Source organism: Cucurbita maxima, unplaced genomic scaffold, assembly GCF_002738345.1.
Source record: "Cucurbita maxima cultivar Rimu unplaced genomic scaffold, Cmax_1.0 Cma_Scf00092, whole genome shotgun sequence".
Lineage (NCBI taxonomy): Eukaryota > Viridiplantae > Streptophyta > Magnoliopsida > Cucurbitales > Cucurbitaceae > Cucurbita > Cucurbita maxima.
The window spans coordinates 240,147-264,944 of NW_019272108.1; the positions used below are offsets into that span (position 1 = coordinate 240,147).

At 31.4% G+C, this 24,798-nt stretch overlaps 1 long non-coding RNA gene across 2 annotated transcripts in view; it reads right to left on the minus strand.

Moving 5' to 3' along the window:
* Nucleotides 1-289: 289 nt before the first annotated feature.
* LOC111472925 overlaps nt 290-24,798 on the minus strand; it is a 39,991-nt gene continuing 15,482 nt past the window's right edge. The window contains exons 2-3 of one of the 2 annotated variants that reach the window (XR_002715511.1): nt 16,709-16,797; nt 290-381 (exon numbers count right to left, since the gene is read on the minus strand). This is a non-coding gene — a long non-coding RNA (uncharacterized LOC111472925). Of the gene's footprint in view, nt 382-16,121; nt 16,212-16,708; nt 16,798-24,798 lie in introns of those variants that run through there. The other variant, XR_002715510.1, reaches the window with a different exon arrangement.

A 24,798-nucleotide genomic window follows, 5' to 3' on the forward strand; every position in this document is an offset into this window, starting at 1 on the left:
AATTATTATTATAGCATTTACCTAGAATTTATTACTTTTTTTGGTCGTCAAAATTTATTTTAATATTTAAATATCATTGAATTAATTATGTTGTAATAAAATTTAATCCAAGTATTCATCTTTAACTAAACACACATTAAATACATATTACTAAATGTCATGACTTCAATTCATAATTGAAATTTTAAAATCTATTTAGGTTACAAACTAATGTATTCAATAATTTCTTAAAATAAAGGGTTATTCCAATGATACAAGATAAAGTATTCTCCACTATCTGCACTGTTGTTCAATGAATGAGAGTCGTTATCATATCAAAGCTTTGTATTGTAAGTCTTCTATCATCTTTGCTCGTGGAGTATACTCTTACAAACTTTTCAGCTGACATATTAAAACAACATTTTATAAGATAATTGAACAAAAAAAAAAAAAAACAAGATTTTACTATTACTTATAACCACTCAAATCCATAGTAGAAAATGGAAAATTTTGACTCAATTTAGCCTTAGAATCCTACCAAAAAAAAAAAAATGATTATAAAGAAAAAAAAAAAGTGAAATCTAAACTTGAGTGTTCTCCAAATTTCACATTAGACATTTAGATGTATGTATAATCATTAAATATAGAGAAATTTGTTATATAAGTTCAAATTCAAAAATCAAAGTTCTTCCAAACTAGAAAGAGATTCTCAAATCTCACTTCAAACCATAATAACAAAATTCACATCATTCAAATGAAGATTAAACTTAGAATCAAAGTATCTCTATACTTCTACATCTTCTTGTACCAAACCACTTTAAAATTCAAAATGCACTTCTACATCTTCAGCCAAAACCACTTTAAAATTCAAAACAATCATAAATAGAGAACAGTATTTGAGGGAGTGACTGTAAATCCATACTGGAACGTCAAGAATCTAAAATACCGCAACCAATTCCAATTGAACTTTGAATCTTTGGGGGCTCCTTGTACAAAATCTCTAAAACCTCTTCCTTCAAGTCACTGTTGCTCTGCTCATCTTCATCTCTCTAACCTTCTAAAAGACGATAATTAGTAATATAGAAGTAGATTAAAAATATGAAAAAATAATTTTGATATCGAGGAGGGAAAGAAGTTGTGAAATGAAATGGACAAAAACCAAAAGATGGAAGGGGAGAGAAATAAAAATTGCAGGTGGGAGTTAAAAAATTGTACAACAAAATATATAGCCCATGATGTTCAGTTTTTCATAGTTTTTAGTTCAAAATGTTATATTTAAAAGCTAGAAAGGTATTCTTCCAAAGAGATGAGACTTATATAGCGTAGACTAGTAGTGAGATATTATAAATTTTTTGTAACCAGTTTCGAAAATGATCCCATTTTCCTCTATGAAGAAACTTGTTTACAATTACTTATCCTATTAAAAAAATGTATAAATTAAAATAAAATTAATAATATTTCTTATTGAGCATTTAAATGCTATACAAGGGAGATGTAGTAAGAACATACCATATAAAGAGCGTGTAAGATCATGTAAGATTAAAAGCTTATTGGACGTTTAAATTATACGTTTAGACCCTGACACAGTGTCTAATAGATCTCTAAATTTTGATTATTTTAGTTCAACATTTCAGGAGTAAGAAATCGAACTATCGAATTTTGTAATCTTAATTCATACCATATCTTTTAAATTACGCCTAGGGTAGCTCATACCTTATCTACAAAGGGTTATGTATCTAAATAATATTTTGACCCAAAATGTGAAAGCTCGTTTGTTTAAAATGGGTCCAAATAAATTGAGTTCATTTCACATCCTCCAGATTTGAAGTTAAAGCTTGAAAGTCGAGTTCGCCTGAATTTCAGAACCAACTCATCCATAAACACCTATGAAAGGATAACAACCTTCGATTTTGATAAGTATGGTCGTAAGGAAGAAGAAACCCTAGAAATAATTCTATGGCTATTTTTGTTGCAATTTGATAAAGTTTTTACCAAAATGATCGTATCTAATTGTATAAAAGTATTATACGTTCGACATCTTAGAATACACTAAATAATTACTTGATGATGGTTTATATTTGCACTTATGAGATGACCTCCTCTCCGAGGAGTTTGCAGTTTGGAGGCATTAGACTTCATGTCAGTTTTTATGTAAACTAGTATTACCCTTTTGCTTGTAAGCTCCATCGAGTCTTTGTAACAGAGCTGCTATCACATTAATATAGAATAAAAATGAGTTCAAAAACGTGCAGTATAGAGCGATTTGAACCTCTGATATCGTCGAGAGTACAATCTCATGACTATTTAAATTATGATCAGGTTGAAATTAATTTTTTTTGTTGATCTTATACTAGAAAGGAATTTGCACAGGTTGTATAATTTAATATAACATAGCTGAATTATTATAAAATAGGTACTTTTGATTAAAAAGTCAATTTACCAAGTGGATATTTTCTTTTTTGGGCTTTCCCTTCGGGACTCCCACTCAAGGTTTTAAAATGCATGTACCAGGGGTTTTCACACCCTTATGAAAATATTTTGCTCACCTCTCCATTTAATGTGGGATCTCTTAGAGAGATGTCATATCTAAGAGAGTAGGTTGTGACCTACACGATAGACAAGAAAGCAACATGCGAGTTGGGCCCATCGGACCACTTGAGAGCCGTAAATTTTGATTGGGTGACTATAAATTTAATTGATACTTCAATACAAATAGATAACCAAATAAGAATACTCTTCTAGATTTGGTCCAAACAAGAGAGCCTAATGATTACATGTTAATGAATTTTTAAATTTAAAAATTTTTTAAAAAGAGAAAGTTAATTTCCTTTTGTATTTGAGTTTGGTTTATGTTTGAAAAAAGTATGAGAGATTTTCCCTAAATGAGGAAAATTATATTTACTATGTGTTTTCTCTTTTTGAAAAACATCTTATTGTCCGTATTTTTTTTAAGAGTTATGCATTCAAGTGCATGCTCATTTCTCAAGCAGAAACAATTCTCAACATTGGAGATTATAATAGAAGAACACCTGAACGAAGTGAACGAGAGGGACTTTAACTCAGCCAATCTTCACCACATTACGTAGACATCTTCAAATAATTTCGATCAAAGTAGAAGAAATTAATAAATAAGTAGGGTATAGGTTCAAATACCTTAACAAAACTTAATATTATAATTCTTTAAAACTAATACACCATATCAAATTTTAAATAAAGAAAAAAAACATACACAAAAACAACATATTAATATCCATTTATTATGATATTATAATTGAACTTTCTAATTATCGGATATATTGATTAGTTATATTTATTTTGGCAGCCAAGTGTGGCAAATATCATACAATTTCGTTTTATAGTTGAACATACAGATACCTTGCTCTCCCACAATTCACAAACACAAAGTATTGTTGCATTTGGGTCTATCTCTATTATCCTTGTAGATATCAAAGTAATGCCAAAAGGTAGGCCACTCGAAGGTACAGTAAAACTGTGTTGAGCCCCAAACGTTTGGTCGAAAAGTGAAGGCGTAGCCGCCTAAAGGTGGGAGCTAGTGGATTCCCAAGTCATCATCGCTAGATTTGTAGTGAACAGTGAGCTGATTGTGACTTTTTAGAACATTTGTTATATTGACTGTCATCGGTGGGTCTTTGAAGATTGATCCGTCGATGGTAGTAAATAGGGTAGTGAAGAACAACGACATTAGGAGAGAGAACGCAAGTGTTGAAAATGAATTCATTTTGTAAATATGAGAATACTTGTCCTTGGTTCGTTTCACTTTTATACTTGCAAGCTTAGTTTTAATTGTCAACCAGCTTGGATCCATCTGTTATATTAAGATGGTTGACCAAATATTACCTGCTTATTTATTTGTTATTATTAGTATTTTTGTTATTTACCAAAACAACTCCTAAGAGACCATCCGTCGATAAATGGAACTCATATTCTTGAGTGTAATGTTACGGTCCTTTAACTTTAAAGCTGATGAACAAGGGATGGTTTGAATATTTTGTATTCTTGTCATAAAGAGTGCAATTATGAACTTGTTTGGTGATGCGCTCTTATTTATTGTTGAAAATAAAAATAGAATCATATTTGATAACAAGTTTTTTTTTAATAATAAACTAAAGGCTTGGAACTCAAACATTATTGGTTATTGTTCTATAAACTTTTGAATTAAAAATGCAAAAGTATGTTATGTATATATACCATTTCAAACTCACGTCAGCAAAAAAACATTGTCATTGTTTCAGTTTCTTCCTTAGCTATGACATTTCATTCTCTTGGTCCTTACTATCTTGCTCGTCGCTTCTCTCGATTCGATATATCATTCTCTCATTTGATAATAATTTTTTGTAGCATAGTCTTTTTTACTCGAATAAATATATGATTGAAATGTTGGGTTATATGCACGAATGAGTGAATTTGTTTGTCTGATGAACTGTGACGATGTTCAAGTTTGTGATGAGTTTTGCAGAAGAGTCGAGCAAAATGAAGAAATGTTTTTTTCTCCACTCATGCTTTGTTGTTGCAACAAGCCATGAAATAATTACACAATTTTCTTATCTTTCCCCTTTTGTCACTTATGCTTCATCAAGCAAAGGTGTTATCTCCTTCATATGAAATAAAAATGAGTTCGAGTACGTGTAGTATAGAGCAATTTGAACCTCTGATATCGCCAATAGTACAATTTCATGACTATTTAAATTATGATAGTACAATTTCATGACTATTTAAATTATGATGATGTTGAAATTAATTGATTTTTTATTTATTTATTTATTTATTATTATTTTTTGTTGGTATTGTATTAGAAAGGTATTTACATAAGTAGTATAACTTAATATAATGGAAGTCAATTGATATAAAGTATGTACTTTTGATTAAAAGGTAAAATTTTTCAATAAATATTGTCTTCTTTAGGTTTTAAAACGGGTCTACTATGGAGAAATTTCTACCCTTTTATAATTCGTTCCCCTCTCCAACCGATGTGAAATCTCCCAGAGAGAATGTCACAGCTAAGAGAGTAGGTTCTGACCCACGACATACACGAAGACAACATGTGAGTGTCGCCCATCGAACCACTTTAGAGTTGCAATAAACAAATGTCATGACGCGACAGATGTAAGACATGACACTAATCATGTCGATTTGAACAAGCTTATAAAATAAATTATTTTGATTTGGTGACTATAAATTAAATTCATCCTTCAATAGTAAATAGATTAGAAAAAAATAAGGATATTAGTCAAGATTGCTCCTACGTTCAAATTTAACCCATTTTTGTCTAAATAACAAAGACAAGTAACTTAAGATGCGAATGAATTGTTTAAATTTTAAAACTATACAAAAGAAAAGGTTAATTTCGTTTTGTATTCTTGCTTTTCTCTTTTTTAAAAACTATTTTAACATCCTATCTTCTTTTTTAAAGACTTAGCATAAGTATTGTATGCTTTCACATACCTAATCGAATCTTAATATTATAATTTCTTAAAACTAATACACCATATCAAATTTTCAAGATTGAAAAGAATACACATTTATTTTAATATCATAACCGAACCTTCCAATTCATGGATATATGGATTCCTTATATTGATTTAGGTAGCCATATGTAGAAAATATCATACAATGTGGGTCTTGGAAGATTGATCCATTGATGATATTAAATAGTGTAGCAAAGAAGAATGTCATTAGAAGGGACAATGCAAGTGTTGAAAATGAATTCATTTTGTAAATATTCGAATACTTGTTGTTTCACTTTTATACTTGCAAAATTAGTTTTAATGTTCGACGACACACGATCTATTATATTGGGGTGGGTGACAAAATATTACGTGCTTACTTATCGAATTGTTTTATTCATTGTTATTAGTATTATATTTATTCACAAAAACAACTCGTATCATTAACCATCTGTCTTACATATTATTGAGTGTAATGTTATGAACTTTTAGCTTTTAAAGCTAATGAACAAGGGCGGGTTTCAATATTTTATATTCTTATCATAAATGAAGGCAATTATGGACCCATTTGATGACGCATTCTCATTTATTGTTTATAATAAAAATGGAATTAATTATTTTATTTAGTGGAAAATATATGTTTGAAAATAAGAAATTTTGATTATTTTAGTTCAACATTTTAGGAGTAAGAAATCGAACAATCGAATTTTGTTATCTTAATTCATACCGTATCTTTTAAATTACGCGTAAGGTAGCTCATACCTTATCTACAAAGGGTTATGTATCTAAATAATATTTTGACCCAAAATGTGAAAGCTCGTTTGTTTAGTATGAGTCCAAATAAATTGAGTTCATTTCACATCCACCAGATTTGAAGTTAGAGCTTGAAAGTCAAGCTCTTCGCCTGAATTTCAGAACCAACTCATCCATAAACACCTATGGAAGGATAACAACCTTCGATTTTGATAAGTATGGTCGTAAGGAAGAAGAAACCCTAGAAATAATTCGATGGCTATTTCTGTTGCAATTTGATAAACTTTTTACCAAAATGATCGTATCTAATTGTATACAAGTACTATACGTTTGACATCTTAGAATACACTAAATAATTACTTGATGATGGTTTATATTTGCACTTACGAGATGACCTCCTTCCCAAGGAGTTTGCTGTTTGGAGGTATTAGACTTCATGTCATTTTTGTATGTAAACTAGTTTATTACCCTTTTGCTTCTAAGCTCCATCGATTCTTTGTAATAGAGCTGCTATCACATTAATATGGAATAAAAATGAGTTCAAGAACATGCAGTATAGAGCGATTTGAACCTCTGATATCGTCGAGAGTACAATCTCATGACTATTTAAATTATGATCGTTGAAATTAATTTGTTTTGTTGATCTTATACTAGAAAGGAATTTGCACAGGTTGTATAATTTAATATAACATAGCTGAATTATTATAAAGTAGGTACTTTTGATTAAAATGTCAATTTACCAAGTGGATATTATCTTTTTTGGGCTTTCACTTCGGGACTCCCACTCAAGGTTTTAAAATGCATGTACCAGGGGTTTTCACACCCTTATGAAAATGTTTTTCTCACCTCTCCATTCGATGTGGGATCTTTCAGAGAGAATGTCATATCTAAGAGAGTAGGTTGTGACCTACACGATAAACAAGAAAGCAACATGCGAGGTTGGCTCATTGGACCACTTGAGAGCCGTAAATTTTGATTGGGTGGCTATAAATTTAATTGATACTTCAATACAAATAGATAAGCAAATAAAAATAAGAATACTCTTTTATATTTGGTCCAAGATTGAAAACCAAACCCTTTTGGTCCAAACAAGAGAGCCTAATGATTACAGGCTAATGAATTTTTAAATTTAAAAACTTGTTAAAAAGAGAAAGTTAATTTTCTTTTGTAATTGAGTTTGGTTTATGTTTGAAAAAAGTATGGGAGATTTTCCATAAATGAGGAAAATTATATCTACTATGTGTTTTCTCTTTTTGAAAAACATTTTAATGAAGCGAACGTATAACTCTTAAAAAAAACACCTTAACGAAGCGAACGCATAACTCTTAAAAAAAATACCTTAACGAAGCAAACGAGAGGGACTTTAACCCAGTCAATCTTTACCACATTACGGAGACATCTTCAAATAATTTCGATCAAAGTAGAAGAAATTAATAAATAAGTAGGGTATAGGTTCAAATACCTTAACAAATCTTAATATTATAATTCATTAAAACTAATACACCATATCAAATTTTAAATAAAGAAAAAAAACACACACAAAAACAACATATTAATATCCATTTATTATGATATTGTAATTGAAATTTCCATTTTATGGATATATTGATTAGTTATATTTATTTTGGCAGCCAAGTGTGGCAAATATCATACAATTTGGTTTTATAGTCGAACATACAGATACCTTGCTCTCCCACAATCCACAAACACAGAGTATTGTTGCATTTGGTTCTATCTCGTTTATCCTGGTAGATATCAAAGTAATGCGAAAAACTAGGCCACTCGAAGGTACAGTAAAACTGTGTTGAGCCCTAGAAGTTTGGTCAAAAAGTGAAGGCGTAGCCGCCCAAAGGTGGGAGCTGGTGGATTCTCAAGTCATCATCGCTAAATTTGCAGTGAACAGTGAGCTGATTGTGACTTTTTAGAACATTTGTTATATTGAATATCATTGGTGGGTCTTTGGAGATTGATCCATCGATGGTAGTAAATAGGGTAGTGAAGAACAACAACATTAGGAGAAATAACACAAGTGTTGAAAATGAATTCATTTGGTAAATATGAGAATAATTGTACTTGGTTTGTTTCAATTTTATACTGGCAAGATTGCTTTTAATTGTCAACCAGCTTGGATCCATCTGTTCTTTGGATCCATTTGTTATATTAAGATGGTTGACCAAATATTATGTGCTTACTTATGGATTGTTTTATTTATTATTATTTACAAAAACAACTCTTAAGAGCGATCGGTATCCATCCGTCGATAAATGGAACCCATATTCTTGAGTGTAATGATCAGTAACCATCAGTCCTTTAACTTTAATGTTTTGATATTTGTATTCTTGTCATAAAGAGTGCAATTATGGACTTGTTTGGTAATACGCTCTTATTTATTGTTGAAAATAAAAATAGAACCATATTTGATAACCAGTTTTTTTTAATAAAAAACTATAGGCTTGGAAGTCAAACATTATTGGTTAATTGTTCTATAAACTTTTGAATTACAAATGTAGAAGTATGTTATGTATATATACCATTTCAAACCCACGTCAGCAAAAAAAAAAAAAAAAAAAAAAAAAGTTCATTGTTTCATTTTCTTCCTCAGCTATGACATTTCATTCTCTTTGTCCTTACTATCTTGCTCGTCGCTTCTCTCAGTTCGATATATCAATTCTCTCATTTGATAATAATTTTTTTTAGTATAGTCTTTTTTACTCGAATAAATATCTAATTGAAATGTTGGGTTATATGCACGAATGAGTGAATTTGTTTGTCTGATGAAATGTGACAATGTTCAAGTTTGTTATGAGTTCTGCAAAAGAACCGAGTAAAATGAAGGAATGTTTTCTTCTCCACTCATGCTTTGTTGCTGCAACAAGCGATGAAATAATTTCACAATTTTCTTATCTTTCTCCTTTTGTCACATATGCTTCATCAAGCAAATGTGCTATCTCCTTCATATGAAATAAAAATGAGTTCGAGTACGTGTAGTATAGAGCAATTTGAACCTTTGATATCGCCGATAGTACAATTTCATGACTATTTAGAGTGTCGCCCATCGAACCACTTTAGAGTCATAATAAACAAATGTCATGACGCGACAAATGTAAGACGTGACACTAGTCATGTCCATTTGAACAAGCTTATAAAATAAATTATTTTAATTAGGTGACTATAAATTAAATTCATCATTCAATAGTAAATAGATTAGAAAAAAATAAGGATATTAGTCGAGATTGCCCCTGCGTTGAAATTTAACCCCATTTTCGTCTAAATAACAAAGACAAGTAACCAAGATTAAAAGCTAATGAATTGTTTAAATTTTAAAACTATATAAAAGAAAAAGTTAATTTTGCTTTGTATTCTTGCTTTTCTCTTTTTTAAAAACTATTTTATCATCCTATCTTTTTTTTTAAGACTTAGCATAAGTATTGTATGCTTTCACATACCTAATCGAATCTTAATATTATAATTTCTTAAAACTAATACACCATATCAAATTTTCAAGATTGAAAAAGAATACACATTTATTTTAATATCATAACCGAACCTTCCAATTCATGGATATATCGATTCCTTATATTGATTTAGGCAGCCATATGTAGAAAATATCATACAATGTGGGTCTTGGAAGATTGATCCATTGATGATATTAAATAGTGTAGCAAAGAAGAATGACATTATAAGGGACAATGCAAGTGTTGAAAATGAATTCGTTTTGTAAGTATTCGAATATTTGTTGTTTCACTTTTATACTTGCAAAATTAGTTTTAATGTTCAATGGCACCCGATGTGTTATATTAGGGTGGGTGACCAAATATTACATGCTTACTTATCAAATTGTTTTATTTATTGTTATTAGTATTATATTTATTTACAAAAATAACTCGTATCGTTAACCATCCGTCTTATATATGATTGAGTGTAATGTTATGAACTTTTATCTTCTAAAGCTAAGGAACCAGGGTGGGTTTCAATATTTTATATTCTTATTGTGAATGTTTGATTAATCCACCACACCTAAATGGTGTGAAAGTTATCTTATTAATAATCAAATAAATTACAAGGATATGGAAATAGTAATAAATGGAAATAACAATAAATGGAAAGATATCTATGATAATAAGCCAAATATTAGATATTTGCCTTATAATAAAATATCAAATATAATATATATGGTAAACTATAATTTATTACTAAATATCCTTAACACTTATCATAAACAAGGGCAATTATGTACCCATTTGATGACGCATTCTCATTTATTGTTTATAATAAAAATGAAATTAATTATTTTATTTAGTGGAAAATATATGTTTGAAAATAATTATGGGTTATTATTCTCTAAAATTTTAAATAAAAAACGTAAAAAGTATAAGATGGAAATTAATTTTATGTTAAGGTTGTGTAAGTGTCCTTCAAATAGTCTAATTGTCATATCTTCTCATGACCTAGTTCAACTAGGCTTTTATCTTGTCTTCATATCTCATCACTCGACTCCTCAGATCATATTTATTCGACTTCTCATATCAGATTTATCCATCAGAATTTTGAACATGATCCTAAGATAAATTGGTTAACTCTTTACTAGTCCCTAAGTCGTACATTTACGTATCATGAATATGTGAGGTTCACTATTTTCTGATAATATTTTTCATGCAACACCAAACATAGTTATTTGATTTCGAGCACAGTAAACAAAACCTTAAACCAAATTGCCTTTAAGAAATTTAGCTAAGCTAAATAAGATTCATTTGAGATGGTTCTTGATTTTTTATTAAAAAACCGAACCATTTGATAACTATTTGAACACGATTCTCGTTTTTTATTCTTTCTAATTCAAAATTAATCAGAAATCTTAAGAACAACAATATCAAGTTTCTTGCTTCTCAGTTTTCTTTTTAAATATTAAAGGTTTAAATTGTTATTTTTTCATGTATGATAGATTGCAAAATGGCTTAATATGGTATGTTGGTATTTCTCTCCTCTAATATGTCATTTCTTAATAAAAATGTTTATATTATTGACACATTGTAAGGTGTCTTTTATATCACAATCTTTGTATTATCTTTTCCTTAAATAAACCGAACGTTTTCTATTAATTTCTCCCAAAGTTGAAAAAAATAAAGAAATGAAAAACCTTTTTTACTTGACTATGCGACTTCATTAGAGGTTAGGCAAGGTTCTTCTTCTTTAACCGAACATAACTTATGCAGAAACTAAGCTTTGTTCAATGACATGTAGCGAGTACGAGTATATGTTCACTTGATAGAAATTCTAACCGACTTGCCTCTACTCTCAGCCAAGTCCTAAGGCTCGCCTTTCGAATGTCATATTGCATCTCATATAGTTGTTTTGATTGTCAATCACGACCAAAATAAGTTTACAATTCTTAATATTATAACTTTTGTCGGTAGCATTTATAATTCATTTATCATATCAAGCTTCAAAAAAAGAAAAAAAACATGTTAAGAACATTTATTTATTTCAATATTAAAATTTAACTTTTCAGTTACCTAACCACTCATAGCAAATTTGATAATTCTTGGTTTTATAGTTGAACAGACAGATATTTTGCTCCCTCACGTACCACGAACATAGAGTATTTACGCAATTGTTTCTATCTCTCTTATCTATGTAGATATCGAAGTAATGAAATGAGTCAGGCCATTGGAAGGAACAGTAAAACAATGTTGATTGTCATAAATTTGGACGAAAGCTGAACTCGTAGCTGTCCGACGGTGCCAGCTTGTGGACTCCCAAATCAATAAATAATAAGAAAAGAAAAAGAGCTGGGTGATGAGAAGAAAGAGAAGCGACTGAACCTTCCTCGGAACCTCTATTCCCTTCCCTTTTCTCGAATTATCTGCCGTTGTTTGATTAGCCTCACGAAACCGTTTCTTCGGATGATATGATGGGTCAATCATTTGCTTCATTGGTTCCAACGGGAAGAGATTCTATGGGATTTAGTCAGAAGTAGCTTGAAGCTAACCCTAGTTCCATTTCCGCCCACAAAGAAAGTGCAAAAAGATGATGAAGGAGAATCGGAGAGTACATCTAGGAAAGAATCTCCGGACCTTCTTGATTATCGGGCATTACAACTCTCTTACTTGGTTTTCGCTTGAGTCTTTCCTTTAACATTACCTCGTTCAACATCGCAAGATTTGCAGTGAAAAGTGAGCTGATTGTTAGCTTTTAGAGCATTTGTTATCTTGACGAAAATCCTTGGGTTTTGCCATATTGATCCTTCGACGGTATTGAGTTGGTAAGCGAAGAACAATGAAATTAAGAGAGAAAGGGCAAAAGTTGGAAATGAATTCATTTTGAAGTATGAGAATACTTGTGCTTGGTTTGATTCACTTTTATACTTGCAAAATTAGTTTTAATTGTTAATGGCTCCCATGATCTGTTGTATTGGAATGGGTGACAAAATATTGCGTGCTTACTTATCTATTGTTTTATTTATTATTATTAGTAGTTTAGTTATTTACAAAAACAACCAATAAGAGCGATCGTTAATCATCCGTCGATAACTGTAACATATATTCTTGAGTGTAATGTTACAGGCCTTTAACGTTAAAGCTGATGACAAGGGTAGGTTTCGGTGTTTTGTATTCTTGTCACAAAGGAGGGCAATTTAAATAGAACCATGTTTGATAACGGATTTTTTTAATTAAAAAAAATTTACTTTTCCAACACATTATTAGTTATTGTATAGAGCAATTTAAACTTCTTTGCTAACCGAACATAACTTATGTAGAAACTAAGCTTTGTTCAATGACACATGTAGCAAAAATGAGTATATGTTCACTTGATAGAAATTTTAACCGACTTGCCTCTACTCTCAGCCAAGTCCTAAGGCTCGCCTTTACTTTTACTCTAGACCCAAAATCCTTCGAATGTCATATTGCATCTCATATAGTTGTTTTTATTGTCAATCACGACCAATATAAGTTAACAATTCTTAATATCATAACTTACGTCGGTAGCGTTTATAATTCATTTATGCTAATCATATCAAGCTTCAAAAAAGAAATGTTATATAAGAGAGATGTAGTATAAAGAAAGCTTATTGGACATTTAAATTTATCTAAATTATACGTTTAGTCCCTCACAAACTTTCAACTTTATATCTACTTGTCCATAAACTTGGTAGAATGTCTAATAGGTCTCTAAATTTTCTTTATTTTAGTTCAACATGTCAAGAGTAAGAAATTTAACTATCGAACTTTGTGATCTTAATTCATACCGTATCTAATAAATTGCGCTTAGTGTAGCTCATACCTTATCTACGAACGGTTATGTATCTAAATAATATTTTGACCCAAAATACGACATCTCGTTTGTTTAGTATGCGTCAAAATAAATTGAGTTCATTTCACATCCACCAGATTTGAAGTTAGAGCTTGAAAGTCGAGCTCTACGCCTGAATTTCAACAACCAACTCATCCATAAACACCTATGAAAGGAGAACAACCTTCGATATTGATTAGGATGGTCGCAGGGAAGAAGAAACCCTAGAAATAATTCTATGACTATTTTTGTTGCAATTTGATAAGCTTTTTACCAAAAATGATATCTAATTGTGTACAAGTACTATATGTTCGACATCTTAGAATACTCTAAGCAATTGCTTGATAATGGTGTACACTTGCACTTATGAGCTGACCTCCTTCCCGACGAGTTTGCAGTTTAGAGCCATTAGACGTCACGTCATTTTTGTATGTAAACTAGTTTATTACCCTTTTGCTTTTGGAAGCTCCATCAAGCCTTTGTAATAGGGTTGCTATCACGTTAATGTGGAATAAAAATGAGTTCAAGAACGTGTAGTATAGAGCGATTTGAATCTCTAATATCGTCGAGAGTATAATCTCATTCACATTTAGATTATGATCCGAATAGAAATTAATTAGTTTTGTTGATATTTTACCCGAAAACAATTTCCATAAGTACTATAATTTAGTATAACATAGCTAAATTGTTATAAATTATGTACTTTTGATTAAAATGTCAAATTCCCCGTTAGATATTTTTTTCTTTGGGGTTTTCTCTCAAGGTTTTAAAACGCTTGTTTCAGAGGTTTTCACACCCTTCTAAAAAATATTTTGTTCACCGCTTTGTGACGTCTCTCATAGAGAATATCATATCTAAGAGAGTAGGTTTTGACCTACACGATATACAAGAAGGCAACATGCGAGTGGCGCCCATCAGACCATTTGAGAGACTAATAAACAAAAACCATGACGCGACCTATGTAAGACCGTGACGCTAATCATGTTGATTCCAGCAAGCTTGTAAAATAAATTATTTTTATTGGGTGGCTATAAATTTAATTGATATTTCAATGGTAAATAGAAAAGAAAATAAAAATAACGCGACCAGGTTGCGTCAAGATTGAAAACGAACCCCTTTTGGCCGAAACAACAGAGACATGTAATGTAAGATTAAAGGCTAATGAGATTTTAAATTTAAAAAGGGATGGAAAAAAAAAGAAGTTAATTACTTTTTGTATTCTTACCACATTTGAGTTTAGTTTATTTTTTATAAAAGTACCCGGGTTTTTCCATAAATGAGGAAAATTATGTCTACTATCTGTTTCCTCTTTTTGTAAAATATCTAGAGTTGGGCATTCGGGTGCACTCATTTCTCAAACAAGAAATATTCTCAACGTCAGAGAAGATAAGGGAAGGCCGCCTGAACCAAGCGAACAAGATAGACATAAACTCATCCTATCTATACCACATTGCGGGGACATCTTCAAATAATTTCGATCAAAGTGGAAGAAATTAATAAATAAGTAGTGTATAGGTTCAATTACCTTAACAAATCTTAATATTATAATTCATTAAAACTAATACCCCATATCAAATTTTAAAAAAAGAAAAAATACACACAAGAACAACAAATTAATATGATTTACTATAATATTATATTTGAAGTTTCCGGATATATTGATTAGTTACATTCATTTAGGCAGCCAAGCGTGGCAAATATTGTACAATTTGGTTTTATAGTCAAACATACACATTCCTTAGTATTTTTGTGATTTACAAAAACAACTCATAAGAGCCATCGTTAACCATCCGTCGTTAATTGTAACACATATTCTTGAGTATAATGTTATGGACATTGTGGCTTTATTAGACCTTTGACAGGGTTATTCTTCGTTAACCCAACATAACTTATGCAGTGACTAAATTCTGTTTAATCATACTTGCCTCTACTCTAGGCTAAGTCCTAATGCTCGACCTTACCTTTATTCTAAGCCAAAATTCTTGGAAAGCAATGCCGCATCTCGTATAGTTGTTTTGGTTACCAATCATGACCAAAATAAGTTGACAATTCTTAATATCATAATATATGTCGCACGACAAGAAACAATGAATACAATAGCTTACGAAAAATGATATCATAGACTTTTTATAGCTTTTTTTTTTTTTTGTAGTTATAATAAAGTATGAAGTTATACCTTTTATACATTGTTATATAATCATTTTATAGCGTTTTATTAATGCTATTATATGTTTAACATAACTAAAGTTTTGTGTTATCTTTAGCTTATAATTGCATTTTTTAACGCTATAATATAACATTTATAGTTTTAATATTATGCTATAATAAAGTTATTTAATCATTTATAATTATTATAATTATTCTAATAACATTTCCATAGAATTTTTTTTTTTTTTTTTCAAAATTTATTTTAATATTTAAATATCATTGAATTAATTATATTGTAATAAAATTTGATCCAAGTATTCATCTTTAACTAAACACACATTAAATACATAATACATGACTTCAATTCATAATTGAAATTTTATAATCTATTTAGGTTACAAACTAATGTATTCAATAATTTCTTAAAATAAAGGGTTATTCCAATGATACAAGATAAAGTATTCTCCGCTATCTGCACTATTGTTCAATGAATGAGAGTCGCTATCATGTCAAAGCTTTGTATTGTAAGTCTTCTATCATCTTTGCTCGGGGAGTATACTCTTACAAACTTTTCAGCTGACATATTAAAACAACATTTTATAAGATAATTGAACAAAAAAAAAATGTAAAATAGAAACCAGAATTTACTATTACTTATAACCACTCAAATCCATAGTAGAAAATGGAAAATTTTGGCTCAATCCTAAAAAAAAAATGATTATAAAGAAAAAAAAGGTGAAATCTAAACTTGAGAGTTCTCCAAATTTCACAGGTATAATCGTTAAATATAGAGAAACTTGTTGTATAAGTTCAAATTCAAAAATCAAAATTCTTCCAAACTAGGAAGAGATTCTCAAATCTCACTTCCAACCATAATAACAAAATTCACATCATTCAAATGAAGATCAAACTTAGAATCAAAATATCTCTATACTTCTACATCTTCTTCAGCCAAAACCACTTTAAAATTCAAAACAATCATAAATAGAATAGAGTATTTGAGGAAGTGACCGTAAATCCATACTTGAACATCAAGAATATAAAATATAGCAACCAATTCCAATTGAACTTACCTAAATCTTTGGAGGCTCCTGGTACGAAATCTCGAAAACCTCTTCCTTCAAGTCACTGTTGCTCTGCTCATCTTCATCTCTCTAACCTACTAAATGAGGATAATTAGTAATATAGAAGTAGATTAAAAAAATGAAAGAAGAATTTTGATGTCGAGGAGGGAAAGAAGTTGTGAAATGAAATGGACAAAAACCAAAAGATGGAAAGGGAGAGAAATAAAAATTGCAGGTGGGAGTTAAAAAATTGTACAACAAAATATATAGCCCATGATGTTCAATTTTTTATAGTTTTTAGTTCAAAATGTTATATTTAAAAGCTATGAAGGTATTCTTTCAAAAAGATGAGACTTATACAGTGTAGACTAGTAGTGAGATATTAGAAATTTTTGTAACAAGTTTCGAAAATGATCTCATTCTCCACCTATTCATGAAGAAACTAGTTTACAATTACTCAATATCAAAGAAATGTAAGAAAGAAGATAGAGAAACACTTTCATCTATTCCTTGACCATACTCCCATTCCATAACAACCTATTCCCACAACAACTAACCCTATATGCACTGTATAAGAACCATAACCAAAACAAATATATGATGACAACACTAATGACAGTGTAGCTTACTTTAACAAATTGTATGCTGCAAAGCTTAAATCAAGAAGGTACCAAAAGATTAAAAGTCTTCTTTGTAATTGATAATAGTCTTTTAATTAAAAATTTATCATTAGATAAATATTTTTCAAAGTGATTTAAAACAATGTGTAAGAGATAATAAATAACTAAAAAGATCAAATGTAGACAAAAAGAAATGGAAAGAGGAAGAAGGCATACATTAACATTTTTCACATGTACTCATTCTCACATAATCAACTAAAACCAAAATGGTAAATATTGAAAAAAAATTGATAAATAAGCAGAGAAAAATTTGTTACATATTGAGAAGGATTTAAAATTCTTTGCAGAAGCAAAATGTGGGTATCTGCAAAAGCATATTTGAATCCTTGGGAAGGTAATGGAAAGAGGCTTGTGCAACTTTGCAACTTTGTTATTGAAAAATTGGGCACATTTTTTCACACATTTAAAATTCAAACCTTACTTCAAATTACACATCTTTCCCTAGTATAATTGCAATAAAATTAAAACAAACAAAACCTACAGAGTCTCTATTATTATTCTTGTTTGCTCGAGTTCTAACAATCTTACTTAATATCCCACACAACACTGTTTCCCTTCCAACTAAGTTATATCAAATCTTACTTAAGTCTCCAATCTTATTATGATTATCCACTTTAATCATTCATATCTTATCAATTTCTCACTCTCAATCATTTCCCTTTCACCCCTCTCCAAGCAATTCTCAGTTACTTAATCGCTCAATTATGGTAATTTAGAATGTGTTCTAGACATTAAAAATATAGTATTGCATCTTTGTTATATTAATTTCTATATTTATGCTTCTCATTCAAATAGCCAATAACATAATGAGCTAATGGTCATGATTTCCCCTTCACCTCTTCATTTCTTACCGCAACCACACATGCCCTCCTAACACTGAAGTGAAAGCTATTCTACAACAATGGTTCTCCTGTATTTAAATGACCCTTAACTCTATTTTACATAACTAAAGAATCAAATTCAAGAGTGATGCATCAAAAACAAAAGTCCCTGTCTATGTCTATCAGCATCCATTCAGGCCAATTCAAACACTAAGCTTCTAAACTGAACAACAACATAAGAAAAAAAAAGTTGATTAAAATACAAAATCTTTTATAAGGGGAGCTGTACCTGTTGGAAGAAGGAATAGTGAAAGAGATATGAAAAGATAGAATCGATGAAAGCTGTAGTGCTTTATTATTGTCTACTGACTTGATGCTCAAAGGGTTACACAATATTTATAGATTATACACTGGACCAGAAATAGTAAATCATAAAAATCTAGATAAATTCAAATCTACTCACAATATCTTAAAATCTTCTAAAATCTTGGTAGTTTAAATATTTGAATCATATCTCAACTACTTTAAATCATATCTTCATTTTGAATACTTTGAATCATATCTCAACACTCCCCCTTGATTCAAAGTTGCAAATGTAAGTACAGAGCTTTTCTTTTGACAAGGCCTTCGTAAATATGTCTGCTTTAACCCGTACAATGTCTGTCTCAGCTTGTATACCTTTGTTTCTTTGTCTTCCTTTATGAATCCCTCTGGCGGTGTTACATAAACCTCTTCTTGTAAATCTCCATAAAATTTTTCGTTTGGTAGGTCAACCATATCTCATGTTCCATCTTTCTTAATGGACTGCATCTCTACTGCCATGGCTTTCTTCCCGTCTTCTTTTTCAGTTGCTTCTTCATAATTCATAGGGTCTGAAACAGTAAGAGCAAATTGACATGATGCATATATGTCAACTAAATATTTATACTTCCTTGGAGGTGTCTCATCCGAAAGTTCTTCAAGAGAAGAATTGTTGTTCAGTGATGCTGAATATGATGAATTTGACACACTTTGTGTTGCAGTGGATGCACTGGGAGATGCACTGGAGTCAACCGTTGTCTCTTCATTTGGGAAAACTTCAACTATAATCTTTTGCTGCTCCTGATCTTTACTCTAATCTCAACTCACGTTTTCATTAAATATCACATCCCTTCTAACTAAAATCTTTTCACTAATGGGGGCATATAATTTATATGTCTTTGATTGAGTACAATAGCCAATGAAAATGCATTTTTCAGATTTTTAATCAAGCTTTTGACGAATTTGAGGATGTTTCAAAGCATAAGTAACACAGCCAAAGATTCGTAAATGACTTACAGATGGTTTCCTTCCATGCCATGCTTCATAAGGAGTTCGATTCATAACCGCCTTTGTTGGTGAGATGTTTAATAGATAAACAAATGTTGCTACGACTTCTGCCCAAAATTGGTTTGGAAGTCTCCTTGCTTGTAACATAGTTCATGACATCTCCACAATAGTTCGATTTTTTCGTTCAGCGATTTCATTTTGTTCTGGAGTGTAAGGAGTTGTTAACTCTCTTTGGATGCCCTCTTCTTCACAAAATAGATTAAACTCTTTAGATATGAACTCGCCACCTCTGTCTGTGCGAAGAACTTTAATGTGACAGCCACTTTGGTTCTCCACCGTAGCTTTAAAAATCTTCTGAAAAGTTTATGACTTATGTTGTAGGTAGTCAACCCAGCTCATGCGACTATAGTCATCAATAAATAGTAAAAAGTAAATACTCCCACCCAAGGACTTCGTTTGCATTGGCCCACATAAATAAGCATGAATTAGTTCTAGATAATGTGAAGCTCTTTTAGCTTTTACAGCTTTTACAATGGGAAAGGACTTCCTAGTCTGCTTGCCATAAATGCATCATTCACACAAATTAATTAAATCAATTCTTGGTAATCCGAAAACCATACCTTTATCCCTGAGTATTTTTAGGCCGTTCATATGAAGATGTTCATATTTGAGATGCCATAATGTTGAGTCATCTTTCGTGCTAGTAGTAAGAGCAAAATCCTCCATGTTAGAAACATGGAGTGGAAACATCTTATTTGAAGTCATGACAATTTGAACTTTATGGCCTGATTTTTTATGTGTAATGACACGTGTTGTGATCAAATAAAACTGAATGTCCTCTGGTCATCAATTGTGCAACACTCAATAAATTGTACCCTAAATCAGGTACAAATTGAACATTATCTAATTGTTTTATCTTACCATGACTAGTTTCGACTTTCACTGTCCCTTTTTCTTCAACTTGCATCTCTTTTGTATTTTCAAGTTGCACCTTAATCTTTTGCGTCTCATCAAGCTCTTTGAATAAGAATTTGGTGTATGTCATATGGTTCGAGCATCCATCCACTATCAACAAACCATAAGTCACCTTTTTTCGGATTAGTATCCATGCACGCCACAGACAACTTTTCTTCTTCTTCATTCTCTGCTGCAAAATTCATTCGTTGATTTTTATACCAACAATCAGATTTTGTGTGCCCATACCTTATGCAATGGTAACATTGTATGACATTCCTTTGTTCATTGAATTGTCTATGTTCATCACTTCCCCATCTACCTCTGTTATCACGACCACCATAGAAGTTGTGAAATCCTCCTCTTCCACGACTTCTACCTGCTAAATGAATATTTTCTTTTCGTTATTTTCGTGGCTGGTTGTCTCCTTCACTTGAAGTGCCTCTTCTTCATTCTTTTCTGATGATCTATTGATTCTTGCCTCATGAGCCGGAAGCGAGCCCATCAGTTCATCAACGGAGAGTATGGATAGATCCTTAGCTTCTTCTATGGCAGCCACCATATGGTCAAACTTTGGAGTCAAGCTTCTGAACACCTTTGCAACAATTGTTTCGTCTGAGATTTTCTCTCCATAGGTACGCATCTGACTAACTACTGCCATTGCTCTTGACAAAAAATCAGCAATTGATTCGCCATTCGTCATGAGTAGAGTTTTAAAATCACGTCTTAGAGATTGCAATTTCACTGTCATGACTTTTGAATCTCCTAGAAACTCCCTCGGTAGAATTGACCATGCCTGCTTTGATGTGGTTGCTGCTACAATTCGTGTAAAGATAGTCTCATGAACTGCTTGCTGAATAATGAATAGAGCCTTGGCATCATTTTTCTTGGTTTCACTTAGTCTCTCCTTTTCTTCTACTGTGAGTTCTAATACATCAACAGACCCTGCTCCACCAAGTCCCATAGATCCTGCGATCTGAGCAATGTCTTCATCTTGATGCTCCACCACTCATATTTCTCACCATTAAAGATTGGTAACAACTGTGTAGAGGAAGAAAAACCAGCTAATGTCATTTTTGTTTTGTGAAAGAAAATAATCACTCGCCTTGGTATCGAACGAACTTGGCTCTGATACCAAAATTGTTTGAAGAAGGAATAGTGGAAAGAGATATGAAAAGATAGAATCGATGAAAGCTGCAGTGCTTTATTATTGTCTACTGACTTGATGCTCAAAGAGTTACACAATTACATTATTTATAGCTTATACACTGGACCAGAAATAGTAAATCATGAAAAATCTACTAACAATCTCTTAAAATCTCCTAAAATCTTGGTAGTTTGAATATTTGAATCATATCCCAACTACTTTAAATCATATCTTCATTTTGAATACTTTGAATCATATCTCACCAGTACCATGCGTAGGTCAGAAAAAAATAGGATGGGCACATCTTGTTTCCACCGATATTCCTATTTCAAAGCCTTCTTCGATATGATTACGCAACCTAAGTCAACATATCTGTTTTTCTTCCCCACCACTAGACTGAGAAGCCAGCTCCTCTGCATCTTGTCCAGTTCATCCTGGTTGTACGATTGCGATAGCAGGGCCGCCCAATCCCAATCCTCCGCGTTCCAATCATGATCCTCATCGCTGCCTCTACTACCGTTGTGGTTGTTGTCGACCACTTCCAGCAGCCTAATGAGAGAAATGGGTGAGTTTGAAACTATCAATGGAAAGAAAGGAAAAAATCCAGAAGAGATGGATCTAGGGCTAATAGAAAGAACCAAAGAAATAAGCTAGATGAGATAAAAACCGAAAAGAGAAAGGAGAAACAAATGAGAGAAAAGATATGAATCTAGGGCTAGGAGAAGGAAGGGAAGAAATGAGAGAGAAGAGAGGGAAACCCAGCAACAATTAGGAATGAGAGGGAAACCCAAAAACAAAAAGGAATGAGAGGGAACCCAAAAAAGTGGGAGGGAAGAGAGGGAAAAAATATTCATTTTTTATTGGGCCCTTTTCCTTCTTTTTTTCATAGCATTATTTTAAGAATGTTATTATACAATGTTATGAAAAGGTACCTTTGTTGTAGTGTTGATAGCGTTTATATTCACTTATACTAATCATATCAAGCTTAAAAGATAGAAGAAAAAAAGATGCACACACTACAAACATATCAAAAAACATTAATTTATTTCAATATTAAAATCCAACCTTCCAATTTATGAATATATTGATTTTTTACCCGACTGCTCTTACCAAATATCATAATTATTGGTTTTATAGTTGAACATACAAACATTTTGCTCACTCATATACCATAAACATAGAGTACTTTCGCAATTCTTTCTATCTCTCTTATTTACGTACATATCGAAGTAATGAAATGAGCCAAGCCATTGGAAGAAACAGTAAAACAATGTTGAGAACCATAAATTTGGACGAAAGCTAAAGTTGTAGCTGGCCCACAGTGTAAGCTTGTGGACTCCATCGCCAGATTTGGAATGAAAAGTGAGCTGATTCTTAGCTTTTAGAGCATTTGTTATCTCGACGATAATTTCTGGGTTTTGGATGATCGATCATTCGATGGTATTGAATTAGTTAGCGAAGAACAATGAAATTCAGAGAGAAAAAGTAAGTGTGGAAAATAAACATATTTTGTCGAAATGGTAGAGAAAAAATATAGGCATGAACACATTTGTGCTTGGTTTGTTTCACTTTTATAGTCGATAAATAGTGTAATGGAAGGTAAAAGTTGATTGTATCTTTGAGAGGTTTCAATATTCCTAGTCTTGCCATAATGAGTAAATATGGATCATTTGATAACATTTTCATTTATTGTCTATTGTTCCAGCCGATGTCTACAGATGCGTCGGAAAGCTCTCTCTTTTTCCGTTTTTATTTTTTATTCCTGAAAAATCATCGGTTTGTTTTCGTGGGAATTAGAGAGATGATTATCCAGGAGATCACGTGTGAAATCCTCCATTTAGTTTTTTTGGAGATTAGAGGGAGGATTCTTCATGGAGATCACATTGGAGACAAGTAATTTTTTTTTTCAAATAATTTTTTACCAAAAAAAATTCATTTTCTAATACTCATTCTATTAAAAAAAATGTATAAATTAAAATAAAATTAATAATATTTCTTATTGAACATTTAAATGCTATACAAGGGAGATGTAGTAAGAACATACTATATAAAGAGCGTGTAAGATCATGTAAGATTAAAAGCTTATTAAACGTTTATATTATACGTTTACACCCTAACAGAATGCCTAATAGGTCTGTAATTTTGATTATTTTAGTTCAACATTTCAGGAGTAAGAAATCGAACTATCGAATTTTGTAATCTTAATTCATACCGTATCTTTTAAATTACGCGTAAGGTAGCTCATACCTTATCTACAAATGGTTATGTATCTAAATAATATTTTGACCAAAAATGTGAAAGCTCGTTTGTTTAGTATGGGTCAAAATAAATTGAGTTCATTTCACATCCACCAGATTTGAAGTTAGAGCTTGAAAGTCGAGCTCTTCGCCTGAATTTCAACAACCAACTCATCCATAAACACCTATGGAAGGATAACAACCTTCGATTTTGATAAGTATGGTCATAAGGAAGAAGAAACCCTAGAAATAATTCTATGGCTATTTTTGTTGCAATTTGGTAAACTTTTTACCAAAATGATCGTATCTAATTGTATACAAGTACTATACGTTCGACATCTTAGAATACACTAAATAATTGCTTGATGATGGTTTATATTTGCACTTACGAAATGACCTCCTTCCAAAGGAGTTTGCAATTTGGAGGCATTAGACTTCATGTCAGTTTTTATGTAAACTAGTATTACCCTTTTGCTTGTAAGCTCCATCGAGTCTTTGTAACAGAGCTGCTATCACATTAATATGGAATAAAAATGAGTTCAAGAACGTGCAGTATAGAGCGATTTGAACCTCTGATATTGTCAAGAGTACAATCTCATGACCATTTAAATTATGATCCGGTTGAAATTAATTTGTTTTGCTGATCTTATACGTGAAAGGAATTTGCACAGGTTGTATAATTTAATATAACATAGCTAAATTATTATAAAGTAGGTACTTTTGATTATAAAGTCAATTTACCAAGTGGATATTGTCTTTTTTGGGCTTTCCCTTCGGGACTCCCACTCAAGGTTTTAAAATGCATATACCAGGGTTTTTCACACCCTTATGAAAATGTTTTTCTCACTTCTCCATTCGATGTGGGATCTCTTAGAGAGAATGTCATTTCTAAGAGAGTAGGTTGTGACCTACACGATAGACAAGAAAGCAACATGCGAGTTGGGCCCATCGG